The 16529-nt window shown below is 34.4% G+C and overlaps 1 long non-coding RNA gene across 2 annotated transcripts in view; it reads right to left on the bottom strand.

Annotated features, from left to right (window-relative positions):
• Positions 1 to 1053: 1053 nt before the first annotated feature.
• LOC147913446 (uncharacterized) overlaps positions 1054 to 16529 on the bottom strand; it is a 106913-nt gene continuing 91437 nt past the window's right edge. The window contains exons 4-5 of one of the 2 annotated variants that reach the window (XR_015548671.1): positions 3043 to 3144; positions 1054 to 1270 (exon numbers count right to left, since the gene is read on the bottom strand). This is a non-coding gene — a long non-coding RNA (uncharacterized LOC147913446). Of the gene's footprint in view, positions 1271 to 1476; positions 2191 to 3042; positions 3145 to 16529 lie in introns of those variants that run through there. The other variant, XR_015548672.1, reaches the window with a different exon arrangement.

Below are 16529 nucleotides of genomic sequence, written 5' to 3'. Positions count from 1 at the left end.
AAGCATTCCTGGTACATACTAGAATGAATGTATTAGAAATAGTATTCTATAAAACCTCTTCAGAAGCATTTAACCTCTTTTTAAATTATACTTTAAGGTATAATTTTAATTATTATAGTAAATGAACTTTGCAAGAGTACACAAACAAATGAAAGCAATGAATATATATATAAACATACTTTCATATATAAATGTATATATTTTAAATTTGGTGTCATTGATCTGATTGATGTTAGCATAAATCTATTTCAAAGCTCCTATGTATTTAAATGTCTTCCCCATTAAATACAATGAGTTTCTGAAAATTATAGGTATATCATATTTTAAAATATTTGGGTAAAATCAAGAAAGTTCTCTCATTCATTCTTTTAAAAAAAATCAACATGTGTAGGCCCTATTTAATTAAATATGAGTGCTAGTGATTAAGGACCAGTTATTTTTTCCACCTTGAAAATTGAAATAGAAATTTGAAATAGATTCCATCAGTCAATAATTTATTTAGCCTCTTTATATAGCATGGTAAGCATGCTATTTTTATTTATCTAACCTCACTACAACTGTAAAACTCTAAAATATAGACATATTAGCCAACCCTGGTGGTCTAGTGGTTAAGATTTGGCACTCTCACTGCTATAGCCCAGGTTCACTTTCCCATCAGGGAACCACACCACCTGTCTGTCTGTTTTCATTCTGTGGCGGCTGCATGTTGCTGTGATGCTGAAAACTATGCCACCAGGATTTCAAATACCAGCAGGGTCATCCACCGGTGGACAGGTTTCAGTGGAGCTTCTAGACTAAGACAGATTAGGAAGAAGAACCTGGCCACTTAGAGAAAATTGGCCATCAAAATCATATAAATAGCAGCAGAGCATTGCCCGATATAGCACCAGAAAGTGAGAGGATGGTGCAACAAGACTGGGCAGGGTCGCTTTGCCATATACAGGGTGGCTAGGCATTGGAATCCACTCCACAGCACTAACAACAAATAGATGTATTGACTATGAGTCTACGTGAATGAAATTAATTTTATTTTTATTTATTATAGTATTAGGTAAAAAATGTGAATAAGCTTCTATAATTTTGGATAGTATATTTATACCATCCAATTTAATTCATAAGCTAAACGAAATATTTGAAATTAATTTTAAGCAAATAAGAGTGGGGGCCGTTATTTATATGCGCAGTCACTCTCCAAAACAACTGAAACTGTGATATGGTACAAAGCTTAGGCTGCAAAGAATCAGGAGAAATGTCATCAACCTGAAGATACCTAGAGAAAAAAAATCAAACAATAGTTACAAATATGAGATCTGTGACAAGAGTGCTAGCTGTTCCACTATATTGGTTTAATTCTTCTTCAATAATAATAGAAATTTTATCTAGGAATAGCTAAAATGTAGCTACAGGCTACATTTCCCAGACTGCCTTGCAGTTTAAGGACACCGTTTGAGGGGCCAGCCAATGTGACTTGGAGGAAATATTGTATGCACCTAAAGAATCATGCCCTTAAAGGAAAAGACCACGTCCTTCCTTTTCCCTTTACTACTTCCTACCGTCTGGAAAAAAGTCATGGGGGCAATAGCGGGAATATCCATCTTAGACCACAAGTGGGCAACTGTGGGTTAATGAAGCAGAACACAAGGAAAGAAGAGTCTGGGTCACCGGATGCTCTCATCAAGCACGTTGTTCCGCTAACCCTCAACAGCCAGTCTCTGGACATCAGAAGACAGAAAAATAAAATTGCATCTTTTGATGTTCACAATCTTTCATAGACTCCTTGTTACAATACTTTGAACTATGCCCCGAGTAATACAGGTTTCAAACCAAAAGTTATAAGGATAGATGATCCTAATTATGAGAAGTAATTTTTCTTCTTATGTGGGTAATTCAATGAAGTGTAAGTAGCAGTAGGATATTATTTTCATATGTGCCCTTCATATATGTTGACATAAAACATATTCTGAGACTTTGATATTTGTGTACAGCAAGTTTATTAAGGAATGCTCTGGTAACAATGCCTTTGGGGAATGGGGGAAGCAGCTCTGGCCAGAATGAAAAGTTGAATTTGATGCAGTTGCAAAAGAAGCCTCGGGTGATCTCATAGGGCGCTCTGGGGCTGTCCTGAATTCAGGTGAGGGAGCCAGATATTTACGCCGTGACACCAACCACTTAACGGATATAGCTTGCCCCCTGTGAGCAATTTCCAAAGAGGAACTTAAGTGTAAGATATCACCAGCCAACAATCCTGGCAGCTAGGGATATAAGTATTTCCACTCTGATGGGAGTATCTGGATGGTACAGAATCCAGAGTCCACCACTTGCACCACTAAGATCGACCACTTTCAATTAGTACATACATTCTGGCTGAGAATCCTTCTTCAAAAATTGTCATTCCTCACGTTTCCTAGAGAATCTAAACAGAGAGATGTCTTTCTGCTGTTGCCCTTTCTGCTATTGCTTGTCTTGACATTACAACTGATAATCATCATCTTGGGTTCCCCTCACCCTTAGCAAACACTGCTCACTATCTGGGAGGTTCTTTTGGGGGAGTGACTCAGGCTTTTCTCTCTGAGAGTTCTGAGATTTTGTTTCAACATGCCCTCTTCAGCTGGTGGCACCTACACTCCTCGATTCAGCATGAGAATTGAATTAAAGGAGCACCAAGAGATACTCCAGGGGATACATTCAGTGAAAATACATTACCGGTTTTTTAATAGCGATTCTACTCCCTCATAATTAATCCTGATACATTAATCCAGATCAATTATCCCTCCCAGGAAGATAACTCCTTTTCTTGCTTGTTAGTTTATTAGCACAAAGTGTGAAGAAACTGGGTGGCAGCTAAATCTTCATGTTAATGGAACTCTTACTCTTTTCCCCGATGGAAGTGTTCTGTCTTTGTGAGCTGATCTTCTAAACCTATCAGGCTGAAAACTGCAAGAATGGAGAGCAGCACAGATTCCCCAAGTAAATAACTAAGAGTGATGGTTAATGGGGTCACTCTTACTTCTACTCCTCCATCTCCCGACCCATATAGTTTACCTGCTGGTAAAGAGCCACATCAGGAGAAGTCAAAGATGGGTGCTCAGTTTCTGGTTGAATCACTGGGTAGTTGGTGCTATCAGAGGATGGTGCTATCATCCCCTAAGAGAGGAACAATGGGAGAGAGCAGATTTGGGGATTAGGAAATGGTAAGTGGTAAATTTAACATGACTGTAAGACTGATATCCAGTTACAGATTGGCAGTAAGATATGTGTGCCCAAAGTTCAGAAGATATGTATATGTGTATGTGTTATGTTTGTGTGTATCTATACTTATGTCTGTATGTATGAACATGTCCATGTACTTAACCATGCTAAGGCTAATCTCTGGCATTTGTTTTTACCCCCAACAATAGTATATTATTACTTTCATATTTTATTTTATCTATTTTCAATTCATTTCCTAGTGTTTTTCTGTATTATAATTCTTTTAAACACGTTTTTCTCAATCTGCCTTATTTTCTGTAGTTCTTATGAATTTTATTTTGTCTTCATTTATTTTAACCACTTTTTCTGTTTGATTGTTTTTAAATAATCATCTGTCATTTAAAACGTTATATTTTGGGGCCGGCCCTGTGGCTTGGTGGTTATGTGCGCACGCTGCGATGCTGGTGGCCCGGGTTCGGATCCCGGGTGCGCATCGAGGCACCACTTCTCCGTCCATCCTGAGGCCGAGTCCCACATACAGCAACTAGAAGGATGTGCAGCTATGACATACAACTATCTACTGGGGCTTTGGGGGGAAAAATAAAATAAATAAAATCTTTAAAACGTTATATTTTTGTTTATTTGCATTCTACGAGTCATTTTGGAAGCTATAAAAGATACGAATACCCAAACAACCTTTCTCTACTACTTCTTTTTAGATACTCTATTTTAGTGAATTATGTAACTCTCCTTCAATTTCCTCAACTCTTTTCTTGCATCTGTGTTCCGTGAACTTTCCATCACTCTATTTTCCATCCTATTACCCAACACTACATCCAATTAAAAAAAAAGTCTTAACTGCAAATGCTCCTTTGTTATTCATTTTGTAGAACTATAATCGCTATCTCCTTTTTCACAATATATTTAATATTTAAAAATTATAAAATCTTTGTTAAAGTATTTTTATAATTTTGAAGTATTTAAATATTAAAAATAGAAAGATTTATGATGATAGTTATAGCTACTTCTATTTAGTTTTTAATCATCTTTTAAGTTCTATTTAAACAAAAAGGTTCTTTTTTTTAATTTAAGCATTCTTTATTTTTTTTCCAGTAACATTGGTTTATTGCAGTAACATTGGTTTATAACATTGTAAAAATTTCAGGTGTACATCACTGTACTTCTATTTCTGCATAGATCACATCATGTTCACCACCAAAATACCAATTACAACCCATCACCACACACATGTACCGAATCATCCCCTTCACCCTCCTCCCTCCCCCTTTCCCCTCTGGTAACCACCAATCCAATCTCTGTCCCTATGTGTTTGTTTATTGTTGTTATTATCTACTACTTAATGAAGGAAATCATGCGGTATTTCACCTTCTCCCTCTGACTTATTTCACTTTGCATTATACCCTCAATGTCCATCCATGTTGTCACAAATGGCTGGATTTCATCGTTTCTTATGGCTGAGTAGCAGAATCGAGATGGTTGTAAGAGTAATTTGTGAAGACGAAAAATTTTGAAAGCTGGATTGGTATATTGAAATACACTAGGACTCCACTGTCCAAAATGGTCTCCATTAGCCACATGTGGCTAACAAGCATTTGAAATGTGGTTAGTCCAAATTAAGAGGTGCAGTAAGTGCAAAATACACCCCAGATTTCAAAGACTTAGCATCAAAAAAGACTACAAATATCTTCTCCCAATAGTTAGGTTGTCTTTTCGTTTTGTTGATGGTTTCCTTTGCTGTGCAGAAGCTTTTTAGTTTGATGTAGTCCCATTTGTTTATTTTTTCTATTGTTTCTCTTGCCCGGTCAGACGTGGTGTTTGAGAAGATGTTGCTAAGACTGATGTCGAAGAGCGTACTGCCTATGTTTTCTTCTAGAAGTTTCACAGTTTCAGGTCTTACATTCAAGTCTTTAACCCATTTGGAGTTAATTTTTGTGCATGGTGTAAGGTAAGGATCTACTTTCATTTTTTTGCATATGGCTATCCAGTTTTCCCAACACCATTTGTTGAAGAGACTTTCTTTTCCCCATTGTATGTTCTTGGCTCCTTTGTCAAAGATTAGCTGTCCATAGATGTGTGGGTTTATTTCTGGGCTTTTGATTCTATTCCATTGATCTGTGTGTCTGTTTTTGTGCCAGTACCATGCTGTTTTGGTTACTACAGCTTTGTAGTATATTTTGAAATCAGGGAGTGTGATACCTCCAGCTTTGTTCTTTTTTCTCAGGATTCCTTTAGCTATTCGGGGTCTTTTGTTGTTCCATATAAATTTTAGGATTCTTTGTTCTATTTCTGTGAAAAATGTTGTTGGAACTTTGATAGGGATTGCATTGAATCTATAGATGGCTTTAGGAAGTATGGACATCTTAACTATGTTAATTCTTCCAATCCAAGAGCACGGAATATCTTTCCATTTATTTGTGTCTTCTTCAATTTCTTTCAAAAATGTTTTATAGTTTTCGGTGTACAGATCTTTCACCTCTTTGGTTAAGTTTATTCCTAGGTATTTTATTCTTTTTGTTGCAATTGTAAATGGGATGGTATTCTTAATTTCTCTTTCTGCTACTTCGTTGTTAGTGTACAGAAATGCAACTGATTTTTGTCTGTTGATTTTGTATCCTGCAACTTTACCATATTCGTTTATTACTTCTAAAAGTTTTCTGGTGGATTCTTTGGGATTTTCTATATATAAAATCATGTCATCTGCAAATAGTGACAGTTTCACTTCTTCCTTTCCAATTTGGATCCCTTTTATTTCTTTCTCTTGCCTGATTGCTCTGACTAGGACTTCCAATACTATGTTAAATAGGAGTGGTGACAGTGGGCATCCTTGTCTGGTTCCTGTTCTTAGCGGGATGGCTTTCAGTTTTTCACCATTGAGGATGATATTAGCTGTGGGTTTCTCATATATGGTCTTTATTATGTTGAGGTACTTTCCTTCTATACCCATTTTATTCAGAGTTTTTATCATAAACGGATGTTGTATCTTGTCAAATGCTTTCTCTGCATCTATTGAGATGATCATGTGATTTTTATTCTTCATTTTATTAATGTGGTGTATTACGTTGATTGATTTGCGAATGTTAAACCATCCCTGCATCCCTGGAATCAATCCCACTTGATCATGGTGTATAATCTTTTCAACGTATTGTTGTATGCGATTTGCTAGTATTTTATTGAGGATTTTTGCATCGATGTTCATCAGTGATATTGGCCTGTAATTTTCTTTTTTTTGTGTTGTCCTTGTCTGGTTTTGGTATCAGGGTAATGTCAGCTTCGTAGAATGAGTTAGGAGCTTCCCTCCTCAATTTTTTGGAAGAGTTTGAGAAGGATAGGTATTAAGTCTTCTTTGAATGTTTGGTAGAATTCACCAGGGAAGCCGTCTGGTCCTGGACTTTTATTTTTGGGGAGGTTTGTGATTAGTGTTTCGATCTCCTTACTGGTGATTGGTCTATTCAAATTCTCTACTTCTTCTTGATCCAGCTTTGGAAGGTTGTATAACTCTAAGAATTTATCCATTTCTTCCAGATTGTCGAATTGGTTGGCATATAGCTTTTCATAGTATTCTCTTATAATCTTTTGTATTTCTGAGGTGTTTTTAATCATCTTTTAAGTTCTATTTAAACAAAAAGGTTCTTTTTTTTATACCAGTGTTCTTTGACTCAACCAATTCTTTTTTTTTGGTATAAACACTATCATGTGTTAGAAAATATGCTATGCACTACAAATGCAAAATTGATTGATACTGGCTTCCGGAAGCCCAGAATCTTGTTACAGAATCACATAGATTATTTTTCATCCAAGGTGTCCGTTCACTTAGTTTGACAGGCAGAAACGATGATTTCGGTTTGTCTGAATTCTCTATGGATGTCTTCAATATACCATTATAATGCAGCTGTTTATGTACCAAGAAAAATTATTTTGTAATTTTCTACTCTCTAGGCTATGTGTTCAGTTAAAGTAGTTATTTCATCGAGAGTCATGACCCAGATTTTGTGTAAAAGCTTCACTGATTTATACTATATTTAGCTTCTGAAACAAATCAATTACACGGTAAGCATTTTTTGCAATGAATGAAGAAAGGATCTAGGGACAATTAAATATTCATTCACACAACAGGTATATTTTGACTATTTACTATGGGCCGGCCACAATTCCAGTCCCTGAGAATAGAGTACGTAATAGGACCAAAAAATTTCTGTTCTCCTGGAGCTCATGTTTTAGAGCGAGAAAGAACAAAAATATATAATACTGCAGATGACAACAAATGACACAAAGAAAAGGAGAGAGGGGTGTGGGAAGCTAAGAATGACAGAGTATTATTTTATATAGGGCAGCTCTATCAGTGATTTGAGAAGGCCTATTTGTAGAGTGAGATTTGAGGACAGAAAGTGAAAGGCAAGCCATTTGACAATGTGGGGAAAACACTGCAGGCAGAAGGAAAGGCACATGCCGAGGCCCACAGGAAGGAGAATGCCTGGTGTGTTTCTTAAGGAACAGCTAGTAGAGCAGCATGACTGGATTAGAAACGTATTAGGAGGGGAGTAATTGCAATAAGGTTAGAGATGTAGGGTGGTGGGCAATGTAAACCTTTGTAGAACTTGGGCTTTTACTGGGAGTGAGTCCAGAGGACTCTGGATCAGAGGAGAGGAGAAACGTGCTCTGACATTCACTTTTAAAATATTCCTTGGTGATTAATAGAATGCAGCAGAGCACGAGTGGAAGCAGAGAGACAGTTTAAGAGGCATTCTTATAACTAGGGTCAACTATGATGGTGCTTGGACTAAAGAGGTAAGAGTGGAGATTACGGGAAGAACTTAAATTCTGGATTTGGTTCAAAGTAGACCTGATAGGACTTACTGATGGATTTAATGCCCAGGAAGAAAGAAGTGCAAGTACAAAAATGACTCCAAGGTTTCACCTCAGGCAACAAGAGCAATGGAGTTGCTATGAAGTGAAACAGGACAATTGTGCAGGGGACAGCCTTGGGGGAAGGGGCACCAAAAGTCAAGTTTTGAAAATGTGAAGTGTAAGAAGCCTATGAGACGTTCAAATAGAAATTGTAATTCAGCAGCTGGATTGAGGGGTCAAGGTTTGAGAACAGGGTTATGGCTAGTGATCAATATTTTCTTCTTGGTGCATATATAGCAAATCTGTGTATTCATGCACAATCATATATAGACATCTACGTAACATGATTAAAAAAAGGATAACTATTATTTACCAAACTTTGCTTCATCTTTTATAATTTTAATTTATATACATTCTCAGAACCAGAAGCAAACTTTAGGAATGAAACTCCTCTGAAACTCTTAATTTATACTCTGACAGACTTCTTTCTCCAGACAATTGCCTAAATTTCTTTCATCTCTCCTTTTAAGAATTTTTTAATCCATTTATTATTGCCATTTATTTTCTCTGAATTTTTTTTATTTTCTCCACAGTCTTTTAATAGCTAGTGAATAAACTTGAGCACATGTAATGGAATGAATCCAGCAAAATTATCCATTGTATATGAAGACTCTGTAACCATTCAAGTATGCTGTTGATTTCTAGAAATTTACCTCCTTTGTTCATGTTAATATTTAAAGTTTAGTTTAAACTTAGGAACATCAGCATTTACATTAGGTGACTATATATTCTCAAATACTTATAAACTTAGCCATCTCTAAGATGTATTTCTGGTATTCTGTAAATATACACATATGTATGTGTATGTGTATCACATATACAAGCATCTGTGCATATACACATGTTCACAAGCTTGACTAAAGGGAAAACAAAGAAAAATTAAACTTCAGGAATATTATGGATTTTAATATAAAGCTTCTAGAAATAAATTTTCCATAATATTCAATCTCATGGACATTGATATATTATTGAAATGGATATCAGAAAAAGCTGTGAGAAATTATTATTTATACTAAAGTTCCTTTATCCATCTAGACAAATAATTTAACTGGTTTCTTAAATTATGTGTAATTTTTTGGTATAAAAGTCATCCATATAAATACCAATTTAGCAAATGAAGCCCAATATTTTTGCCAAGAGCGTAGTCATATAACCTTGAGAACAAGGGAAAATCCTTCTTAGACTCACTAGATCAAAGATAGTTGATTTCTTTGCTGTTCTCCCATAACTTCTCTGACATAATTCTATTAATTGCTTTAATATGTTTCCTCCCACATTACTGTGAACACAATGACAAGAGTGACATTTCAATCACTTCAGTATTCTCAACATTTACTAAACAGCAAGCATGTCATTCTTGATAAATTCTTAAGTGAATGAAGGAACAAGTACTCAATATATTTGTGGATTTTCAAGGATTTTCTAAAAGGAGCCTGCTACCATATCTAACTTTTCAGTTCCTTTTTCTAACATAATATTTACTTTAAAAATTTGTTTTTCTGAGAATCATAAATATATTCTTTATCATTTTTTAGGGGAAAAGTGGTTGAAAATAAATCTACATTCTCCTACATGAGATTTATCAAACTTTTCTCTCCTTTTTGCGATTCTATTATTCTTTAAATTTTTTTCAGCTTTATTGAGGCATAATTGACAAATAAAAATTGTATATATTTAAGGTGTACAAGGTGATGATCTGATATATGTATACATTATGAAATGATTACCACAATCAAGCTAAATAACATATCCATTACCTCCATAGTTACCCTTTTTTGGGGTAAGAACACTAAAATGTACTGTCTTAGCAAATTTCAAGTATACAATACAGTATTATTGACTATACTCACCATGCTGTACGTTAGATTCCCAGAACTATTCATCTTATAACTGAAAGTTTGTGCCCTTTCACCAACATTTCCACAATTTCCATTTGTGACAACATGGATAAACCTGGAGATGTATATAACTTTTAAGAACAACTATTCCAATATTTCTTACACTACTAGGACCACAGAGAAAAGTGGAAAGAACCTCAAATTGTTTTATGACACTAGCATATGTTTACTATTAAAAATAGACAAAAACAAACTCTGAGACCAAAACCAGTTCAGGATTCTAAATAAAATGCTAATGTTAGCAATTAAAATCCAAGAATGCCAAAAGAAAAATAAACTCTCACCAATTATGGGTAACGCATGAAAATGTGATTTCATATAGGTAAATATAATGAACATAATTTGCTTTATCACCTATTAGGTGGTAGAAAAATATGTTTATATTTATAAATGATAGAGTTATTTAATAAAATTCAGGCACTTTTCTCTAACCAAAAATGTATAATAACATAAAAGTAAAACTTTTTTTAATACATAAATATCCTTTACCAAGAAAGAAAGAAAGAAAGCTGTATCATAAATGGCAAAACATTAACAATATTTCAATTAAAATCACAAAAGAGACAGAGGTGCTTGAGACTATGATTATTTTACTTTGTCTTGGATGATCTAGTAACTATCATAAAGAAAGAAATGATAATATAGAATTTGGGGGAAGTTATATGACTAACATCTCTTATTGCTGATAATATAAATGTGTTCATTGAAAACTTAGGAGGCTCAAGTAAAAAAAAAAACAACCTTATTTAATGAGTGACTGGGGTAAGACAGCCAGACACATGGGAAACATGGGAAAACTAATAGTAATTGCTACTAAGCTACAAAGATGTAAAGTAAAAGTAAAATAATCACAAGAGTGATTAAAGCTAAAATTACTGTATGTCTTTAATGCAAATTCAACATATCAAATGCAATTCCAAAAGTGTACAATTTTTGGAATTGGATAAAACTATATTAAAATATAAAGAGAAGAATTAATATCATTGAAAAGAACAAGGAAATATTTGAAAAATAAGTGCTCAAGTGGCGTATCAGATGCCAAATAAAAAACAACAACAATAAACAATACTACAAATAAGTTAGTTGGATATTGAGACGAGAAGAGTGAAGAGTTTAGCAAAACTGAAGAAAGAATTCCCAGATATAACCTTAGATAGATAGATATGTCTATATCTATATCTATCTTACACCATATATGTATGTGCACATATATATGTGTGTATGTATATGTATGTATGTTTTAAAGAAATATTTCAATATAATGCATAAAGTAAATGCTATTAATAAATAGTTAAATAGTGCTGGCATTAACTGCTTATCCATCAGGAAAAAATTAAACCTGAATGAAAAGCTTATACACAGGGTAGAAATAAATTTCAAATTAAAACATTAAATACGCAAACACAACTATATATTTTAAGAATATATAGAAGGTTCGTGGACAAGGCAAAGGAACTTCTTAATATGACAGAAATACTAATGCCATAAAATGAATGTGAGAAATGCCTATTTAATTAAAATGCCAAATTTCTTAGGAAAAAAAGTATCATAAACCCAGTTGGTTATTAAATGACTAATTTGGGGAAATAAAACTTAAAGCAGATGAAGGAGATAAGGTTAATATCTATATAGAGATCTCACAAGTTAACAAGAATGGAATAAACAACCTAATAGGAAATAGACAAAGGCTATAAAGAGGCAATTCACATAATTGAAACTTCAAAATGGCTAGAGTCTAAAGTCAGGAAAAATTCATGAGAAGTTATGTAAAATAGGTAGAGTAAAGACAATTGCAGATTTAAAGCAAATATGTGGCTCTGATGAATAAGAGAGATAGAGAAAGCTTATTGTTATTCAGTGCTGGTATTATAAGTAAGATTTACAGACAGCATTGTGGCAAAAACTTTTAGTATTGAAATTGCACATGGTCTCTATCCCAGTAAACCCACTCCTGCCAATCTTTAGAAATAAAGAACTCTTTGCGAGGACATACATTGCCGCCCAATTTGTGGTAGGAAGAAACTTGGCAACAAAGTGAATGCTGAGTAATAGAGGGGTAATTGAAAATAAATATGGCATATCCATCCCCCTACAATATTATATAGCCTTCAAAAAATAAATTTGAATTTTTCTAATTCATTTGGAATTATAAGCAGTATTTTTTAGTCGGTAGATCAAAGGGGAAGGAGAAGTTGAGCAAAATGGAAAGAAAAGTTTGCATTTAAAAATAAACCTATTGGTCGGGCCGGCCCCATGGCTTAGCGGTTAAGTGCGCGTGCTCTGCTACTGGCGGCCCAGGGCTTGGATTCCAGGCGTGCACCGATGCACCGCTTCTCCGGCCATGCTGAGGCCGCGTCCCACATACAGCAACTAAAAGGATGTGCAACTATGACATACAACTATCTACTGGGGCTTTGGGGATAAAAATAAAATAAAAAATGAAAATAAACCTATTGGTAATATCATATTAATAGAGTTACATAAAATTTTGTGCATATAGTGTTTTTTAATAGACTTTACTTTTTAGAGCAGTTTTAGATTCACGGTCGAATTGAATAGAAAGTAAGGAGAGTTCCTATATGTTCATTATACCTCCACACAGCCTCCTCCACTATCAACAACCCCCACCAGAGTGGTACATTTATTACAACTGATGAACCTACACTCACATGTCGTTATCACCCATGGTTTACATTAGGGTTCACTCTTGGTGTTGTATATTCTATGGGTTTTGACAAATGTATAGTGACATGTATCCAGCATTACAGTATCATGCAGAATAGTTGTACTGACCTAAAATCCTCTGGGATCTTCCTGTTCATCCCTCTCTCCTTACTAACCTCTGGCAACCGCTGATCTTTTAACTGCCATCATAGATTTGCTGTGTCAGTATACAGCCTTTTCAGCTTGGCTTCTTTCACTTAGTGGCATGTGTTAAAGAGTCCTCCATGCCTTTTCATGGCTTGATAACTCATTTCTTTTTAGTGCTGAATAATATTCTATTGCTTGGATGTACCAAAGTTTCTTTATCCCTTCAGCTACTGAATGGCATCATGGTTGCTTCCAACTTTTCGCAACTATGAATAAAGGTGCTATAAATATCTGTGTGCAGGTTTTTGTGTGGACATCAGTTTCAACTTCTTTGGGTAAAGACCAACGAAAGTGAGTGTTAGATTGTATGCTAAGAATCTGTTTAGTTTTGTAAGAAACTTTCAAACTGTTGTTCATAGTGGTTGTACCATTTTGCACTTTCACCAGCAATAAATGAGAGTTCCTGTTGCTCCTCATCCTCAACAGAATTTGGTGTTGTCAGTGGTCCAGATTTTGGCCATTCTAAAAGACGTATATAGTGGCATTTCTTTGTTGTTTTAATTTGCATTTCCTTAATGACACATGCTGTTGAATATCTTTCAATATGCTTCTTTGCCATCTGTCTATCTTCTTTGGTAAGTTGTCTGCTCAGGTCTTTTGCCCATTTTTTAATTGAGTTGTTTGTTTTCTTATTGTTAAGTTTGAGGAGTTCTTTATATATTTCAGATAACAGCCCTGTCTCAGATATGTTTTTTGCAAAACAACAGTTTTTTAAAAAATAAAATATATTCTTGTTTAAAGATGAATCAAAAGGCAGAGTTTGAAAACTCAAAAATTTTACTTTTTAATTCATTTATTTCTATCTAACTGAACCATATTTGGAAATGCCTTATAACGTGGCTCTTAATGGACCTCCTAAAGGCACCTTGGAGGCAGTGGAGTTAGTGAATCTCACAGAAGCTTTCTCAACAGCCACTCAGCATCAAGGTGAAAGGAGCTGCCACTAGCTGTTTTTAAAAATGACATAAACATAAGGATCATGTACTCACCAAAGTATAAAGCTCTGGGAAATCATCCATTTCACTAAATGTGTTTCATTAGCATTAGGAAAAGGGTTAATATTTTTCTATGTGTACAATCATAGTTGAAACTTTTTCAAAGTTCAGGATTTTTAAGGATAGCAAACAACTTCCAAGCACAGTAGCAAATGTGAAGACATTAGAATTAGACTTTTGATGATTATTCTGGATAATTTCAATCACCTCCTAGCCATCCTTGTTTGGTTGTGTGAATGTAATTTAATTGGCTAAAGAACACTTTTAGATCATTATTTTGTAGGAATGACAGTAATGGGTACTGTTATTTTTGTAGAAGAGCTCAGTATATAAAAAAATTCAATACATTCTAATTTTTTGTATCATTCTATTTTGGAAAATCTTAACCAAAATGCATCAGTCAATTGGTGCTGAATTACTTTGCTTTTAAACTTTTCTGAGTAGTTATGATCATTGGTATAGTTAAATATTGATATCTTTGATAGTGATATATTGATATTGAAATATTCCCTTAGCTACCTGCGTGAGTTGATGCTTATTTACTCCACGAATTCAGAGTAAAAGAAGAATGTTTGGTCAAGAAAATTTCACTTTTACACTAATTTTTGCTTTTGATATTTAGAATGGTTTTACAACTGCTTTTCCTTCTCTTAGGCTCTTTTATCTTCAATCCATTCTTCTTCCTATCCTATGTTATTCTGTGAAACACAGAATGCCTCCTATTGAGGAAATATAATTCCAAAAACTTCTCCTAATCCAGAAAATCTTTCCACAAAGGTAATAAATAGAAAAAAAAAATCACTGTTATTATTGGATAAGCATTAAGCCAGAATATTATGATCATTATAGGCAATCCACTAAAAGATTGTAAGGACAGAGAGAAATATCACCCTTTACATAGCCAAGCAAATACAACCCATGACATACATGTTCTCAAGGGAAATAAAACACTTTTGCCAGTAAGAGGACTTTATAGCCCCATTTATCACACATAGTCCATCCTAAATTTACATTGAAATTGGAATGATCTTCTGTGTTAGTTAATTAGTGTAATAGAAAGGAAAAATGAACTTCTCACGTCTTTATGACAAGAGGTAGTTTTGCAATTTTGGAGAGTTGCCAGCTGAAGTTAGGTTCCTACCTTCCCAGAGAAACCAGAAGATGGGGGCACTCTCTTTCTTGATTACATTTCAAAGAGGTCATTCCCAGTTCCTTGAAAAAGACATTTCTGGGTGCTGGAGCTGGCAAGAGGCTTATTTAGCTTTTAAAAAGATTTACATACATTTCAAAAAAATGGAAAAGGAACTTAACAAGTTTTCTAAAATAAATTCTTTAAGAAAGGGAAATGGGGAAAAGTTTCTTCCCTTATTTTCAACAGGGAAAATTAAGCCTCTTATTTTCAATTTATATTTGCCCTTATACTACTTAATCCTTATGAAAGGATTCCAGAATGCTTCCAAGACCACAGACAACTACTTGGCCTTGAACACGGCATTCCACTTAAACATAAAAATACCATTTCTTCATAGCCATATGTTAATTTATAAAATGTGATTATAGATGCTAAATTATAGCATCTATAAAATGTTCTATGCCTCCTGTTGAGGGAATACATTCAAAATGTATGTTATTTATATATTTTAAATGTGATTACAGATGATCACTTTGAAAAAATAAAATATTCACAGATATAGATTACTTAGGTTTTCTAAAATAATAGAACACAGCCATCCAGGAAGATAAAAAATAAAGACACCTGGAAATCTTTCTTGTGTTTCCTTTAAGGATCTATAAGCCTCATGAAATGAAAACATATACATATTTACAACTTAATAATAAAGTAGTATTTTTTGAAAGTTTGTTAGGGAAATGAAAACTTGAACCAACAATTATGGGTATATAGTAAGTGTGTGTGGTAGTGAAATGAAAAACATATTAAATGAAAAACATATAAATAGCTATAACAAACTTTATATATCTACCCGAAAATGATGCTGTCATTCACTTAATCAATTGGTATTAACTGGCTAGCAGGTATCCTTACTATCAGTCTCATAGAGAAGAAAAACTATATTGAAAATAATTGATTTAGATGTGTAGTGTGTCACACAACAACAATTATTACTGTTGGAATAAAAAAAGCCAGAAAGAAAATCAGAAACATTAAAAAATATTTGATTTTTTTGAACATCTAGCCTAGAAACTTTAGAAATTAGAAGAAATAAAATCAACCACAAAGGAACGAAAATGTTGATTGACAGAAATTTAAAACTTCCAGATATCAAATAGTGTAAAATGATAAACTAAGAAAATAGAGGCAACAAAAACACAGACATCGGATTAAGCTTTTAAAGGAGATGTTATGGTTGAATTGAAGGAACGTGGCTGTTTCCTGCCATCTTCACTTTCACTTGTCTCTTTCTCTGTTCTTATTTCATCTCTGTTGCTGCGTTATTATCTGCAACCCAGAACCCTGTGAGGGCACCTTACTGAAAGCACAAGCTGCCAGGTTTTGGTGAGACGTAGCTCACTTGATGAAGCACCAATGGTGAGAAAACTAGCCACTGTCACAATGATACTGCTGCCTTCTCCAAGGGCACTGCTGAGAACGGAGAGAAATTAATGGCTACCATTTGCAGAGAACTTACTG

The sequence above is a fragment of the Ceratotherium simum genome, chromosome 27, assembly GCF_057802395.1.
Source record: "Ceratotherium simum simum isolate JZ-2026a chromosome 27, ASM5780239v1, whole genome shotgun sequence".
Classification (NCBI taxonomy): Eukaryota; Metazoa; Chordata; class Mammalia; order Perissodactyla; family Rhinocerotidae; genus Ceratotherium; species Ceratotherium simum.
Note: the sequence above shows the minus strand (reverse complement) of the source record. Positions and strands in the feature narration are given on the sequence as shown.